Here is a 16237-nt window from a genome sequence, read left to right as displayed (position 1 = left end):
CTAAAGTGCACGCTCGGGGATAGAAATAACGATTGTATTATAGAAAGTTTATATTTACCTAACTACGATTATCGATTGGATCGTCGATAATCCAGGATTTCGTTATCGTCGCTGAATGTTGGTTTTCGTGTATCGATAGCGTTCTTCGTTGAATGCGAAGGTGGTCAATTTTCGGAAAGAAATATTCGTACCGCGGTTGATTAAGTTAAGTTGGTAGGTAGGTAGGTAGGTAGGAAGCGTCGCATCGGCCCGCGAACGGTTAAAATCGTTTAGTCGACGAGACGCGTGCATAGAGTACACGATAGGTGGACGATAGCACGCGCAACGAGAACGTCGCGTCGTCGATAGCTCGATGCGAGTACGTACAGTATGTGTCCCGGTATAAAAGTCACAGCTGAACCAACAGTCTGTACGTATACGGTAGGCAGCTTGTTTATTACAGCGTAATCCGTCGTAAGATTTTTAATTCCATGCATTTTCTCGTAACTCGGTAATATCGCTCGAGTACAACGGCACGGAACATATATGTAGATTGAACGCGTTAACGAAAAATCCTTAGTCTCTGTCTTTTTTCATTAGGAATTCGCTTACGAATTCTACGCAGGTAAGCATACGTGTATATGTATAATCAGGAGGCTTAAAAAAAAGTTGATCTCTTTCGCAGTGCCGTAACATCGTCCGTATGCCGATTTAAAAGACGCCTTAGACACAGAACGATACACACAAAACGAAGAACGAAGAATAAGAATAACAGCAGTAATAAGTAATCTTGTTCGATACGAAAGATCATTAGGCTATCGAAATGTTCTCAGGAGTCGGTTAGAGCGCTCCAGTATTTAACAATTGCACGTATCACGGCCTTATCCGGCCGTGCAATCCACCAACGCCCCTCTGAAAATGAAAATCGAAAGACCGAGTTTTCTTTCTCTTTCGATCAACAATATTATATCGGGGCGAGTTTGATCTAAAAACTGAAAGAGGAGAGAAGAAATCGAAGCGGAAAACGAAGAAGGAAGAAGGAGGAAAGCAAGGGAAAGAGGAAGAGAAGGAAGGGTGTCAAAACGTCCTGCCGAATGATTCGTCTGGTCGAAAAAATCTCCAGAGCAAAGAGGAGGCTGGCAGCCGATACCTGTCGATATTTAACGAATTATCCCAGGTGCGGATAAATATAAATCTACTCCAGGTCGGATCGTATGTATTATGCATGAGCTGCAATGTAGCTGTCCCCCTACAGAGGTCGGATAACCTAACCCATCGAGAGCCGGCCGGCAAGTGTTCAATATATCCTAGCCTATCGATCTCGTCGACCGAGCGCGAAAAGACGCGAGAAACGGGACATAGATAAGTAATTACTTAATATTCTGCCGACACGGATAACCGGCACTCGTCCCGTTTCTATGGGTCTACGGTGTTTAGGCGCGCTACCCCCGCGTCTCGACCCGCTGCTGGACGGTGCTTAACTAGATGAGAAAATAATTTCGAGAATAGAATTCTCTGGTTATTAACGATCTTATTAAAAAGGAAGAAAATTCATGTCATTGACGGGGAGGAAGATCGGTGAGACGAGAGAATGGAAAATATCGAGAAAACGTCAGGGTGGCGAATAGCGCGGAACTAGTATAATTGGTTCGGTGATAGGCGGTTCTTCGCAATGCCGATTATTTCGCGAACAGTTACAAGAACCAACGTCTATTTCCGCTCGATTCCGTTCCGTTCCATTCCGTTCCATTCCGTTCCCCATTCTGTCCCGTTCAGTTTCGTTTCTGTCATTCTCGATGCGATTCTATTTACGAGATTATGGCTGGATCGAACAGGTCACACGGTTAAGCGTGCCATCAGCCGCTAACGAAGATTGACATACCTAGATTTTCCTAAAGAATTTAATATTAGATCGCAGCCACGCGACAGATCGAACTCGCATGGCCTTTCGAGACGTTCGCCCGCGCACGGAGTCGAATCGATTCCGGTCGGTGCCGATAATGGCAATTATCGATAACTAACGACGATAACCGTCAACACTATCCATTTCGCGAACGATGAAACGTCGGAAAGAAAAAAGTTTCCTTTATTCGCGATTCTGGAATCGATACTTGATCCAATTATGTAAATTAGTCTTATTAGTTTAATTCTTTAAATACCGATTTAAATACTGATCTAAGTATTCGTCTGAAAGGTTAATAAAAAGACGTTAATATAAAATACGTGGAAAAGCGAAGGAAAATCAGGCGGAAAAATGGATATTCCCGAATACGATTATCAGGATAATAAGGATAATAACGACCACTGGTTTCATCTCGATCGGTTTGATCGAACGAATTATAATATCGTATAAAGTTGACAGATCCTGGTAGAAAAACTGGAGAAACTTGGCCGGCTGAAACATACCGGTAGCGGAGTATTCGTAGATTGGCCGATTAATGTTACGCGAACGGGGTATCGATAACGAAACGAAGAAGCTAGAAGGCTAGAAATCGCAAAGTCGAGAGATAGAGGGGTGGCTCGAAGAGAATATCCCGTAGAAAGCGACGGGGTTTTCGATCGCGTGGCGAACATCGCGCGTTCCAGGTGAAACCCTGTGAAAAAAAAAAAATCCGCACCCCGGAGAAAGCGGGGAGAAAGCGGGGAGAAAGCGGGGAAAAAGCGGGGAAAAAGCGAGGAAAAAAAGGGAACGGTTAACTAGACGCGCGGATACCTTAGAGCACCGCGTAAAAGGGATGTCGGCCCTCGTGATCTCCTTTTGCTCGACGGTGCGAAGGAAAAACAATGCACGTAGTAACAAATACCTTTGGAGAGCATCGATCGATCGCGATGTCGGAAGATAGAACAGGACACGCGTTCTACCTAGCGACGCGACGAATCTTTACGAATCACCCGATGGTTTTGCGCCGCGTGTTCTACTTAACTTTCGACCGAAACTATAACGGAACGATGCCAGAGAATTCGAAAGATAAGTTCGTTTTCAAGTTGATCTACCCAGAGAGGAAAAGAGAGAAAGAGAGATAAAACGTGATAGGATAAAAATAGAGCCGTTTTGGCGAGGGTGGTCGATCGGCAGAAAGCTAATAAGGTTTTGATCGTTAACTAGATCGTAATGATAAGATACGAGAGAGAATTACGAGAACCTTGGTAATATCGATTATTCGTTCGAATTTTCAGTTCAAGTTCGGTTCGAAAGCGAGAGTGCTTATCCGTTTCGTTCGTAAATAACGGATACGTTGTTAATAATATTTGGAAAACTCGTTTGCTCGACCGCTCGGAACTAATACCATTCGCGTACGATATACGTGTACGTATCTAGGGAAAATCGAAGGAAACGTTCGAGAGACGAGCATCCGGTAAACAAAGTCGCCGGATCGAAGAAAGTCGAGTTCCCCTCTCTTCAGGAAAAGACTGAAGGAAAATACCAGGTGGCGACCAAACCGTCTCGACTAATACACGGCACGCATACGGGCAACTTGTCGACTAACGGCTGCTTCTCTATCCCTCTCCCTCTTCCATGGAGGCAAGACGCTCGAGGTCCAGGCGTCTGCCGCTGTACCGGATATCCGTTCGTAGACCGCTCGCGAGACACATCTTGTTCCGACGCTGGAAAATCTCTACTGCTTATAAAATGCGAACACGTGTCGGCCACGACCCTGTCAATTTCGATAACTGCCTCCGGAGACGAAGATCGAATGTACTTCCTGGTACACGCGATGTACCGAATCGATCGCGATACAGAGGCCGATCAATTTGTTTCGCTAGCGAACGTTCCATGGTAAGAGCCGAGAGGAGAGCCGCCATTTAACCGAGGCACGTGCGATCTGCGCACTTGGCACCGGACCAAAAGCCAGAGAATGAGATCAAACTCCGGGGTGACGTCACCAGGTGACTCGTACCGTGAAAACCGAACGAAATCTCGGGTTGGTTCCAACTAAACTGTGCACCCCTGTATCGCTCGGCTGGCTCCGCGTACAGGGGGAGCAACAGGTTCCTCGATTCTTTGGGGGAGCCTTTTCGACTATCGACGACGAAGCGACGCGTTTCGTTCGATCGGAACGATTAAAGAGCATTCCTGATCGAAAGACACGTTTTCTCGTCGATGTTCGCGCGTAGCGGAGAAAGCCCCGTAAGGAAGGAAACAGGCGAAATAAAGTAAGTAGACGTTGGTAGGTGCATCTTTAAAAAGGGGTAAAACACGATCATTAGGTAGAACAGGTTTCAAGGTGGTCGAGCGACGAGCTACAAATTGATCCTCATTCACCCTTCTATGCTCGCGAGCGCGGCAAACTTACCCTGAAATAACTCTTGCAGATTACACGAGGTGAAAGAAGATAAAACGCGTGTAAAGAGGCTAGTGAAAGTGCGAACTAATTTAACGTGTAAACTACTCTTGGCCTTTACTTCGATGCTGATACATTGCACGAAACCGATCGATCTTATCGAGTCGAGGAGTCTAACTCCGGTAAATTGCTCGGGCGATTCGCGAAAACATTCCAACGAATACGTACGCGTGGACGCGGGCAAAGTATGCGTTACGTTCGATTTGGACGATGATCAAGGTGAGGAGGCTCGCGCGAAACGATTCGAACGACAACATTCGTATACGTTCGCACACGTTTATATAATACGATATAATATAATATAATATAATATACGTTAGTTTTCGTAGATATTGGAGGTTGCGACAAGTTAGACAATTTCGCTATGTAGTTTTCCACGCAGACCTAGTATGTGAGGAGCTCCGAAAAGTAACGATACGTACCTTTTCGATCGATGCGTACCGTAATCCATTTGAACGATTGAAGCGCGGTAATTCGCGTTCGAAAAGTATTTCACCGGAAGAATAAAGGTGAAGAGCGGATATTTGGTTTTCGATCGACTTTTTCGAGAAGGCAGCTTCTAGCGGAATCACTCCGTGTCGCTTCGCACGCGTACGGTGAACACTCCGAGATCTAGGGGAACGGACGCGCGAAGCAAGAAAATTGATGACAGGGCACGGGAGGACACGGAAGAGTCGATCAGGACAAAAGGACAGAGAAGCTGAAGTGGCGGCTGCGGGACGACGACTAAAACGCGTACAAGTATCGCGAGGGCGGCGGACAGGTCCGATTTTATAATAGTATCGAGAAAGTATCGGAGCTGAGAGCGTGGTGTGTCGTTTCGGTGTATCGACGGACACCGCTCGTCCGATGTTTGGTATCTGGTTCGCGTGGCGCGTGTTCGTCGTGTGCCGGCTCTCACAGAGAAGACGAAGCAAAGGCTCGCGTATTAAGAAACCGCGTGAAAAGATCCCAAAAATAATTTCGCCGCGAAGAAATAAATCCGGGCGAGAGGCGGTCGCGAGGGTGCCTCTCTAAAAGAAGGTTCGCCACCGGGTGCCTTCTGGGAACGAAACCGGCATAGTATGCGAGTTATAAGAAGAGCGGTGAAGCGATCGCATCGGCTAGTCGGTAAAGAGTTTTGCCGCGGGTGAGCCACCAAGAGGAAACGCGTAGCGAGGACCCATATCCATTCGGACTACGCCACGATACGCGTTCGCGAGAAGGAAGATCGCCGATGGCGAGAGAAGACGAAGGAAGGCAAGGCAAGGCAAGGCAAGGCAAGGCAAGGCAAGGCGAGACAAGCAAGCAAGCAAGCAGGACTTACCTCTGCTGTTTTTAGAACTCCACTCCCAGAACTGCGCGGGTCGAGTCGAGCCAAAACCAAAATACCACCGATATAGCTTTTCTGCGATGGTCTTTGTGTGCGCGACCAACCAGCTCTTTCCTACGAACGTCCAACCGGCTTGCACCGGAGTGAACGACGACTAACTAACCTTACCGACCTGCGCTACGAGCACCAACCGTCCACGAAGAAGACGAACACGAGCATGATGACGAACAGACTATAAGGTGCGTTGCTGACTAGAAAATAGAAGAAAAAGAATGTATCGGTTGATATCGAGTAGGTTGTTTATCGGCATCGTATACATTCCAATTTCAAGATTACTCGCTCGTGTTAGCGACGCGACGGGACGCGAGCTCGAAGGAGCCGTCGATCGACGCGATACCTCGGAATCCCACCGACCACGAAATTGCGATTACGATTTTACGGATCGGATCGATGGGAAGACTAGATAGTCGTTGGAAAGAAAGGAAAAGGTGATCTCTCTCCGGAGCTATCCAGAAACGGCTTTTCTCGCCGACCTACGTTCTAACGCCTTCCGGCGTGTCGCAGGATACCCGACATGCGTCACCGATTCGTAACGAGCTTCCGACGATCCGACGCTCTATAGCCGGATCGGGTTACCCACGAACATTTCGATCTCGGCCACCGAATTACTCGAAAATCAGCTGAATTACCTATCCGTTCTCCTTCTTACGCGTTTCGTTCGCGCGTACACGTGGCGGTATTTCGAGAATCGTTTAACACGATTTTAGTAGCGCACGTATCGCGATCATTTTTCTGATCGACGATCAGAATTGTTTGCACAACTGGTAATTCGAGCGCGAAACGAATCCTCTCTATCCACAGTGACTGGCATATCGCTTGTTCGATTTATTTCCACGTTTCGAGAAACAAGAGCTAGCGAGAGAGCTCTAAAGTCCGTTTAATAGAGGATACAGATGAACAACTTACCGTTCTATCGCGTGTAGGAGCGAAGATACAGGATCGGGGAGTAGACGACGCGACGCAGCGGTCCTTAAATGGAAAGAAAAGAAATATACATTTCGAACGGTTACCAATCAGGAATATCAAATTTTCTCGGAGATTCTTTTCACGGGCGTCTCTCGATCTCGCTAGACACGAATCCAACGAGACTAGGGATTAATTATTATTAATTATTATTAGGAGATTTATTTGATATTTGATGAATTGGGCTCGAAAAGGGCTCGATATAAATAAATACTGGCCGAACACGACTTGACGTGACATTATACGATTCTAGGATCCGTTTCGTGCGGTTATGTAAATTTATGTCTGTAAAGAGCTGTCGTAACGTCCAAGTTTCCATAATTACTTCGGGCAATGGGATCAGTTGAGCGAATCAGCCAGGCCAACCAGTCAGTCAAGCTGGAAGATTTCGCTTGAATTCTTTATGCCATCTCGCGCTTCGGCTCCCTGTTCGAGCTTTAATCGGGTTAACGGAGCATAGAAGCTTCTCCAAAATAGCGATCGTTATTAATTTAAGTCACTCTTAATGCGGTTCCGAGCTACCAGCAGGAAAATCGTTATCCGCCGCTGTTACGAATCGAGTGCTCGTTAAAACCATGGAAGCGTCGTATCTATCAAGCGCGACGTAACGCGCTTTAGAGGATTTCGATCCTTCTATCGATCACGGACGATCGAACGTTGGCGAGTCGCGCGCTCGCGTCGCACCGCGACGCGCAGAACGAAGCGAGGGAGCTATGTTGGCGCGAGTGCAACTCGCGCCATATTCTTTGTCCTATGACACGGTAACGGAGAAGTTAAAGCTCCGTGGCTAAATTTAAACGCAGCCGCCAGGGCTGAGTGTAAGAGCCGAGGCTGAGCAGGAGCAGTCGCAGCCGCCGCCAGAAACCAGAGCACGTGCTTCGACCGAGTGACGCGACGCTACGCGACTTGCCTGCCTGCCCAACATCCTCCTCCTCGTCCTTTCCTTTTTCATCTTTTTCCTTTCTCCCCTTTGCTCGCTTCCACCCTTCGAGCATGTCGCAGCTTTTTCCTATCTCCTACGATTCCTAATCGCTTCGTCCGACCGCGCGACGTTCAACGAACAGGAAGTTCGATTAGCTGGCACCGATTTCGAGCACCGATTCATAGTTTGCCGAAAGAAGTTGGGTTTGTCCGTTGTTGGCTGCTTTCCAACCAGACTTTCGGACATCGATGATCGAGCAAAGTACAGGATCGAGCACGAAATATCGTAGCGTTAGTCCGCGAGCTCGCGATCACCGAGAACGACGCGAGGCGGTGGGAAAGAAACGATATCGCTCGTGAAGTTACCAATGACGCAAGTAACTCACTGATCGATCAACCGTATAGCGTACGCGCATAACTCGTTGCTTTATAGATAATACGTAAAACGCGATGTTGCACGAATTAAGGGACTTTTCCCTTTACGCGATAAACTGGCTAGCTCCGTCTCCCGGGTCATCCTCTCGTTTACTTGGTTTACTTCGTTTACTTGGTTCGCGGCAAAATCGGATTCCAGCAGATTTCTCGTCGACTCGCGAAGCGTTTGCAGGCTTACGAACAAAAATTCACGCAAATTCTGGATGAATCGAACGATTCGTTGATGAGATCACGCGTCTAAAACGACTACACCACCTGGACCAAGTTACTCGGAAATTTCCTCTTGCCTTTTTGCGAAAATTCGCGTTAAAGATCACAAACTCCTATTCGTTCACCTATTCGATGATTGTTTTCGGGAAAAAGGATGTCGAAGAAATCGAATTAGTTATTGCGGGGCAGGAGGAAGGCGTCGCGTCGAAGAGCTTTCGAAGAGGTTTCGAAGAGGTTTCGAAGAGGGTTTCCAGGAGAAACAACCGCGACAATAATTTGTGCGTTGCTCGAAGGAGGCGAGTTGGAAAAGAGGAAGGCATAAAACGACGTTGCTCTCCGGATCGGCACGTGCCACTCGATAAATCTGTCGGCAGCTGACGGTACAGCCGGCTGCTGTAGCGAGTTCAGCCTCCCGCTTGCACTTGCCTTCTTCTTTCTTCCTTGTTCGCTCCTCGGTATAGCCAGTCTCTCTTGTTGTCGTCTCGCTCGCTCGTCTCGCAGGAAACCGACGACCCTCCTTGAAGAGAGCAGTCTCCCTCTTCGAGAAGCGCGTTTGCTCCGACAAATGCCGAATGTTGGCTCGACTTGGACGCGAGGTATAAACCCCGTTCGATTATTTTCTTCTTATAAAAATTCCCTTAAATTCGTGTACCGCGGACCAGCGACGAACAGCAACGAAATCTCGTTAGCGGACCGCAGTTGCCCGTCGATCGATTTTTCCTCCTGCGAATTTCCAAACCGCTTTCTGCGACCAAACCGCTATTATAAAACTCGAAACTATAGCTCTCTTGAGACTTACGATGATGAAATCGATACGATACCGATCGGTCGAAAATGAAAGTAGGAGGTAAAATTGATGGAAAGAAGAGAGAAGGGAAAACGTGGCGGGAGGGCCAGAGCGAAGCTCGAACAGTATGTTCGGTTAGGGTTAGAAGACCCCACGTCACGCCACCGTTGGATATGACCAACGCGATGCGACCACATCGAACGCGTTAAATGTTCTGTTGCTTGAACGATGTTGCGGGTCGAAAAACGGTAAACGTTCCACGATGACATTTATCGATTTCGCTCCACCGAAGGAAACATTGTCAGAGACGACGAATCGTGTGAAAAAAAAGTCCGGTTTCCTCGAATTTATCCTTTTTCGACGCGCTCTCAAACACGCTACAACGCTTCGTACTCGTATCGCGCAACGATTACGATATCTGATTATCAAAAGGTCTCTCAATCGAATAATTTCTTCCCAGGCATTTTACGTCCGGCTGAAAAATCAGCGGAGAAAAACGAGCGATCTTCCTCCGTCTGTGCCTCGAGCTAGCTGGAAGCTCGAAGCTTGAAACACGATACGCGGAGCTGATGAATACTCGAAACGAAGCAGAATGGAAGCGAACTGGCGAAAAAGAAGGAAAAACGAAACGGTGACGAAGAAGAAGAAGAAGAAGGGAGATTCGCGAGTCGAACGAACGCTCGAGCAACATACTGAAGAGTGAGCATCGAGTAAGAGCAAAATGAAGAATCAATGAAGAGAAAGAGGAAGGTGACTCTCGCGAAACTACGTTTAAGAACGTAGCTTTTACTCGAAAAAAAAAAAAGATCCCACCTTCTCCTTATGTCAATTCTTTCGAACTCGATTATTCTGCCATGTACAGTCTATCTTATATAACTATTTATATAAGATAAAATATTTTGGCCGTTCTAAAGGGCGCGCCCTTGCCTGCTTTTGATGGAAAGGATAACGAGTTATTTCGTGAACAGACTTGAACGGACCAAAGGGAAATTGTAAAATACAATGCCTTTCAAATCTATTTAGTTGACCTACGAACTTTTCGCTTAGGTGCGTACAACGTAAGGTAAGTAGTGTCTATGTAGAACAGCAACACGGTATAGCTAGAGTATACCAGCAGAAATGTTGAAAAACCTCGATAGGAAAATCTATTTAGAAAAAGAAAAAACGTTACGGTTCCATCCGAAGATAATTAAAGAGCCCATGGGGTTAAGCCACCGCATCTCTCGTTCGCCTCTCTCTTCCTCTCCCTTTCTCTCTATTTCGCGCACGCACACTTTCATTAAACAGAAAGAAGAAAGAAAAAAATAATAAAAGGATGTGAAGAAGATGAAGAAGAAGGAGAAGAAGAAGAAGATGAAGGCGGAGAAGAAAAGGAGGAGGCGGAAGAAAGAGAGAAGCAAGAGCAGGAAAGCGCGTTACGCGTTACAGAGGAAGAGAAGAGAGGAGAAACGGAGCTGGCAGATGTTGGGCGCGTGCGGCGTCGAACCATTTAAGGCGCGATCACTGGACGCTCGGCGTCGCAACGGCCCTCTCCGCGTCGTTCTTGCCCCGACCAACTCTCTTCTCCTCCCTCTCTCTCCCTCTTCTACCTCCACCTTCCACCTTGAGAAGTCGAACCGCGCGCCACAGCCTCCAACTCTACCTCTTCTACTTGCTCTCTCCTTATCTCCCTATCTCCCTATCTCCCTATCTCCCTATCTTCCCTTATTCCTCGCCGCTTAAAGCCGTTCTTCTCGTATTTACTCGAGCAGAGTAAAGGATTCTGGAAATTTTGTACGCGTTCAACGGGACCGTTAGTTCTATAATACTATAATAAGCTATAAATACGAATTAGACAATGTCCGTTCGAAAGATAGATTGCCTTCGGAGAGGGAGAAATTGTCGACTATCGTAGCACGATCCTGAGAAGAAGGGTAACGTTTTTATTCGAGCGTTACGATATGCCGACGAAGAGAGAGGAGAGATTCGGAGGAAGATGAATATGATAGAGAATCGAAAGGCGAATCGAAAGGGAAAGTAAGAGAGCAGCGGGGCTTTGGAAGGGAGTAAATGAAAAGAGAAAGAAGAAAGCAAGGAAGGTGTCGCACGTGGCCGGATAGGACCACGTGGTCCTTTTGCCTACGTCACCGGCCGAACTCGACATCCCATCGCGTATTGATTGAGAGTGGCCATGGTCGTTTCCATGACGACGTTTCTTTTACCTGTACACCACGGGCGTACACAGGGTACACCTTTCACGAGTGCACACAACGAGCCACCTACCTATCTATCTACTACGTAGGTAGCAACCTTAGGGGAACGTAGGTGTACGTACAGTGAGTCGCACAAGTATTGGCATTCGCGCAATTAGGATTGTCTGTGTGCGCATCGGTACAACTATCCAGCTCGTGCTTCTTCTTTATATCGTAATTAAGATATTATATCGTATTAACATTAAATATGTTACCAACGATCGATAGTCGGTTGGTTTTCGAAATAAACGCGTTCGGTTTACGTGTTATCGAGGTAGACACTAGTTCGCGTCGAATCGATTCGTTGGAATAATCTTGAAACGATTCCGGACCAACACGGTTAATCGGCGACTTACTTTTGCCAGTCACTGTAAGCGCGCGTCCTACCTGTGCGACGAGCTTATCCCACCGTCTCTCTCCTCGTGCTTTCACCCTCTCGCCACACTTGGTTTATCCTTCTTTTCGAACCCTATCAAGCTGTCCTATCTGCACGGTGTATCGAGTGAATCGGATCGGATCCTCGATAGAAATCTCTCGAGCGTACACACGTTGCCGTACCACGCGTGCAAAATTTATAATCGACCCCTCGATACCGCACCCTTCTACCTCTCTCTCGTTCTCTTTCCCTCGACCCACTGCCACCATAGATTCGATCCATTACCGCACACGGTTACCATAGACATCCTAGATATCATAGATCCACGGTTAAATTGCGACGAGAAAATTTCAAACGGATCAATTTTACTCCTCACGTTGCTATTCAACGTTCCGGGATATCCTGAAAGTTTAGGGAGGCTGGAGAAATTTCATTCGGCGGTACTCGACAATGTTTCGTTAACGAATCGATCGTTTCGCCGATATTCATTCGATAGCGAACGAAGAACGATTAGGACCGGTGATGCCACTGGCAACGAGAGCACGTGCTACCAACACGTGGTGATGGTTAGTAGAGAGGGAACGGACTCGGCGTCCCCGAAAGAATAAACAGGGAAAAGGGATATGACATCGCCTTCGCAATTTCTCTCGGTTTTTTCAGTAGTTCGTTACTACATACATATAGTAGTAGCATACATATATGTAGTAATGCTCGATGCGGTAAGAAAATAATATCGTTAGAAAGATCTATAATGTTTCCCCTAAGCTGGAACCGTGCGTTCCAGGATCTCCGGGACTTTCCAGGACTTTTGACCAATAACGGCACGTGTACGTCGCACGTGAGAAGTAGGCGGAAGGAATGATCGGAGTTGTCGCGTTCGGATTTACGTCAATCGTGACCCAACGCGACGCGCAAGCTTCAAAGACATCCCTCTGTCTAACAAAAAGGGGGAGAGAGAAAAAAAGCTTAAGCCGGTTAAAAGGAAAACTGTAGCAGCCTTTTCCGATACGCGAGAACTTTCCAACGAGTCCGACATCCGGTTCTTCTTAGGTTCTTCTTAGGTTCTTCTTAGGTTCTTCTTAGGTTCTTCTTACGACGATAACTGCCGGTTGCACCACCTCCGATCAAAATGTCTCTTCCTTATCTTCCCCGTACTCGCCAGACTCTGACAACGTCTGAACCGTAAAGAGATAGGAATCAAGAAGAAAAGAGAATTTCGATAGGTATTTCGCGAATATATTTTCTCATGGGACATCCATTCCCAGTTTCCAAGAATAACACGTACGGACGATGAATTATTGAGACGAGCGTCAGAATTGTTAAGCGGTTAAATCAAATTAGTCGACACCTGGCCCCGTTACAAAGACCCGAGGAAATTCGTTTTAAACGTTATTTTCAAATTCTGCATCGAACGTTTCCTTGCCGAATCGAGTCTCCGAAATATCCTTTTAATTCGATCATATTCTTTCGCGTTCTATCCACTCGACAGAACTCTCACGCTTGCCAAACGATTATTCTTTTTATTCGGCAACTGAATTTATACTAAACCGATTGATATTTCGATCGATGTCACGAGTATCCCGATGTCGCGAAATGTCAAATTCGTTCGTAACACCGATCGACCTAAATCTCTCGGTTCTCTCCATAAATAGACAAACGCGTTTCCTTCTCGAAATATCAAAATCCTATTCAAATTTCATCCACGACTCTAATCGACTCTGATCGACTCTAATCGACCTACCGTAATACCTGATTCGCCAACGACTAGACCCCTCGAAACGATATAACGCGCGCTATCCCAAACGATTCGCCTAGCCTCTGAGAAATGAACGACCATGTCGTCGTCGTCGGTCCTCGAGAAACTTATCGATGAAACTGTTCTTTCTGCACCGGCTAGGTGGGTAGGATCGTTCTCGAGGGCACGACATGCACGATTTCAACTACCTCTTTTCGGCAACCGAGTTCTTCGAGTTTCGGCTACGACAACTTTACATACATTTTCTCCGAGTTAAACTTGAACGATCTAACTGTTAAACGAGTCGACCGAAACCGGTATAGTGAATTTTTATTCAAGGATAAGAAACTGCTTAGCGATATATCGAAAAAAGTCGAAAAAAAGGAGGAAAAAAGGAAAATAAAAGTTGAAAGAAAAAGCGGAAGAAGAATAAAAGGCGCGAGTAAAGCGTGTAATCGATATTTTAGTGGAATTTCGCGAGGAGAAAATTGTCGAAATTCCCTGACTCGTCGCGGGAAAACGTAGCGCGGTTTCGTTCGACGGTTTTTACCTCTCTCTCTCTCTCTCTCTAGCTAGTCGAGCATCTCGAAATAATGGAAAAAGTCAACATAGGTTCAGGTCATACGCGCTTTATCCAGCCATTTGCATAGGCTCGAGGAGTCGCATTGTATCGCGCTTTGTACCGCGAGGTCGTGCAATTCTTTGAAACGAACCAGCCACGCATTATTACGTAGGTTCAAGTTCCGTGAGATCTCGCGATAAGTCTACATCTGATACGAACACCTAAACGCATTGATTCCCCTGTTACTTCCGTTCTCCGAGCGAAACATCGCATTCTTACTTCGTACTTTTCACATGCCTCCTTCCCCCTTCCTACCATTTCTTCGCTCTTTACGCGGATTTTTCAACGTTTTTAACTTTTTTTTAATAGATCCATTATTATATTAATTATTAACTGTCTATGCCTTCCGATTCAAATTTCACCGAAAATAATTAATACCGATATTAATTACCTACGGATTTTTTCTAGAGTATCGTGCCACGATCACGAATCGAAAATATCAAAAAACCGACCATTCGTCGCGTTAATTTTAAATCATATTAATTATTCGAAAACTTATCGTTTTCTACTTTACCGATCGAGTTCGGTGCGATTGATAATTGTATTCGCAGATGGCAGCATCTCACGGTATTTAGAAGAATTTTCAAAAAAAAAAAAATAAAAAACAAACAAATAACTTTTCAAATATTCGATTCCTACTTAAACGTTACTTTATCTTTCCAAGTACGAAATTAAATTCATCCCTTCTTCCGTACGACTGTCCGTTTAAACCGATATTAGCCCTTTACCATCGAATGCCTACTAATATAGCCACCTGAATCCTTCCAGAGGACAGACTACAGATTATTAATTGCTTTACGTTGTATAAGGATGAGAAATTATAATCCAAGAACGACAATGTTCTGTAACTTAGGTGAAATGGATTACACGGATAATAGATTTAAAATGCTTATGTTTGGACGGTGCAATGTGTAAACAATGTACCTGAATTACTTGCTCTATTGGTAGTGCTCCTCTTTGTATCGATACAGAATCGTGCTTGGATAAAGAACGTTCGACCGGTGAAATGATTCTGTACCCACGTAAAGGAATAAACGTTAAGATTTAATATGTCGAATGACACCATTCTCCCTTTAAACGTACCATAGCTATCCTATAAACTTGTAAACGATTCCATTTGGTTCTGACATTGTGCGTTAACGAGCTATTAAAGTTTCGTATAGCGCTGGTATTACATATATTCTGACAAAAATCTTCCACTCCTATTAGGGTACTACATGTATGTATCGTTAACTATTCGACGTGTGGTTAAAAAGCAGTGATCTTTGCAGAATCTTGGCTCGTATCGAATGCTCTTCTTATTAAATTGTTCCTCGTTTTCCGGCAAACGAAAAATAATATTTTCTTTTAACTGTTACTGTTTCGAGCGACGAATGTGAGATATCTGTTGGAAATCGATATTGTAATGATTAAAATAAAATAAAGAGCGTTAGTTCAAGGATTATACGACGATCAACTAAGAATAATAATACGAAAAAGAAAAGAAAAAAGAAAAAGAAAAAAACCTGACAGAGGTTTGCATCCGAATGAACTCGGAACCTGTCATTTTCAATCGTTTCTTTGCGAAAAAGATCAATATATCTCGCAACGAGAACATCTCTTCATTGACAAAAAAATGTATGATTTTAAAAGAAAAGTTGTACTCTTTTTCAAAAACGCTACGATACATTCGATACTGAAATATCCTTAGGAACGAGCTTTTTTTCTTTTTTCTTAAAAATCATGAACGCTTCGTTTGCATGTGTGCCCCGTGTATATGCATATATATATACATATATATAAATATATATACGCCTATGTGTACATGTGTTGAAGGCCATGTTAACAGACTGTAAGTCAACGAATCGCTTCTGAAACGGTAAAAGGGAAAAATGAAATTTACTTACGATTTTCACCGGCTTCTCCGCGGTTCCTACAGAGCTTTTCCAAATAGTTATTTCACTTTCCACATTATTACGTCCACGGTAAAAAAAAAAACAGCGAGAGAGCGAGTTTGATCAAAAGCACAATTTTCGTGACGTCATCGGTAGTCAGGCATGCGCAGACTGATTTCGGTGTTTTTCCATTTACCGCGGAAACACGTGTGCGATCTTACTTATTTGCTTCTTTTTTTTTCCTTTTAAGCGAAAGAATTACATCGCTAAGAAACACGCGACATTATCGCGACGACGCGGTATCGTCCGTTGCGAATTTCGTGTGCGATTATTCGCGAAACCCACCACCGTTGCCGACATGTATCCATCCACTCCCACTTGTTAAGTGA

General features: G+C 45.4%; 1 protein-coding gene across 9 annotated transcripts in view; it reads right to left on the bottom strand.

The window, feature by feature from the left end:
• Mef2 (myocyte enhancer factor 2) overlaps positions 1–16227 on the bottom strand; it is a 37348-nt gene extending 21121 nt beyond the window's left edge. For 2 of the 9 annotated variants that reach the window (XM_012285503.2, XM_012285502.2), the window contains exons 1-3: positions 15861–16227; positions 6601–6663; positions 5629–5885 (exon numbers count right to left, since the gene is read on the bottom strand). The gene's annotated coding sequence lies outside the window, so the exon portion shown is untranslated. Of the gene's footprint in view, positions 1–4744; positions 5602–5628; positions 5886–6600; positions 8819–15860 lie in introns of those variants that run through there. The other 7 variants (XM_012285501.2, XM_076540364.1, XM_012285497.2 and 4 more) reach the window with 7 other exon arrangements.
• Between the last annotated feature and the right edge of the window lie 10 nt (positions 16228–16237).

The sequence above is a fragment of the Megachile rotundata genome, chromosome 15, assembly GCF_050947335.1.
Source record: "Megachile rotundata isolate GNS110a chromosome 15, iyMegRotu1, whole genome shotgun sequence".
NCBI classification, from domain to species: domain Eukaryota; kingdom Metazoa; phylum Arthropoda; class Insecta; order Hymenoptera; family Megachilidae; genus Megachile; species Megachile rotundata.
This window is presented reverse-complemented; position numbering and strand designations above follow the sequence as displayed.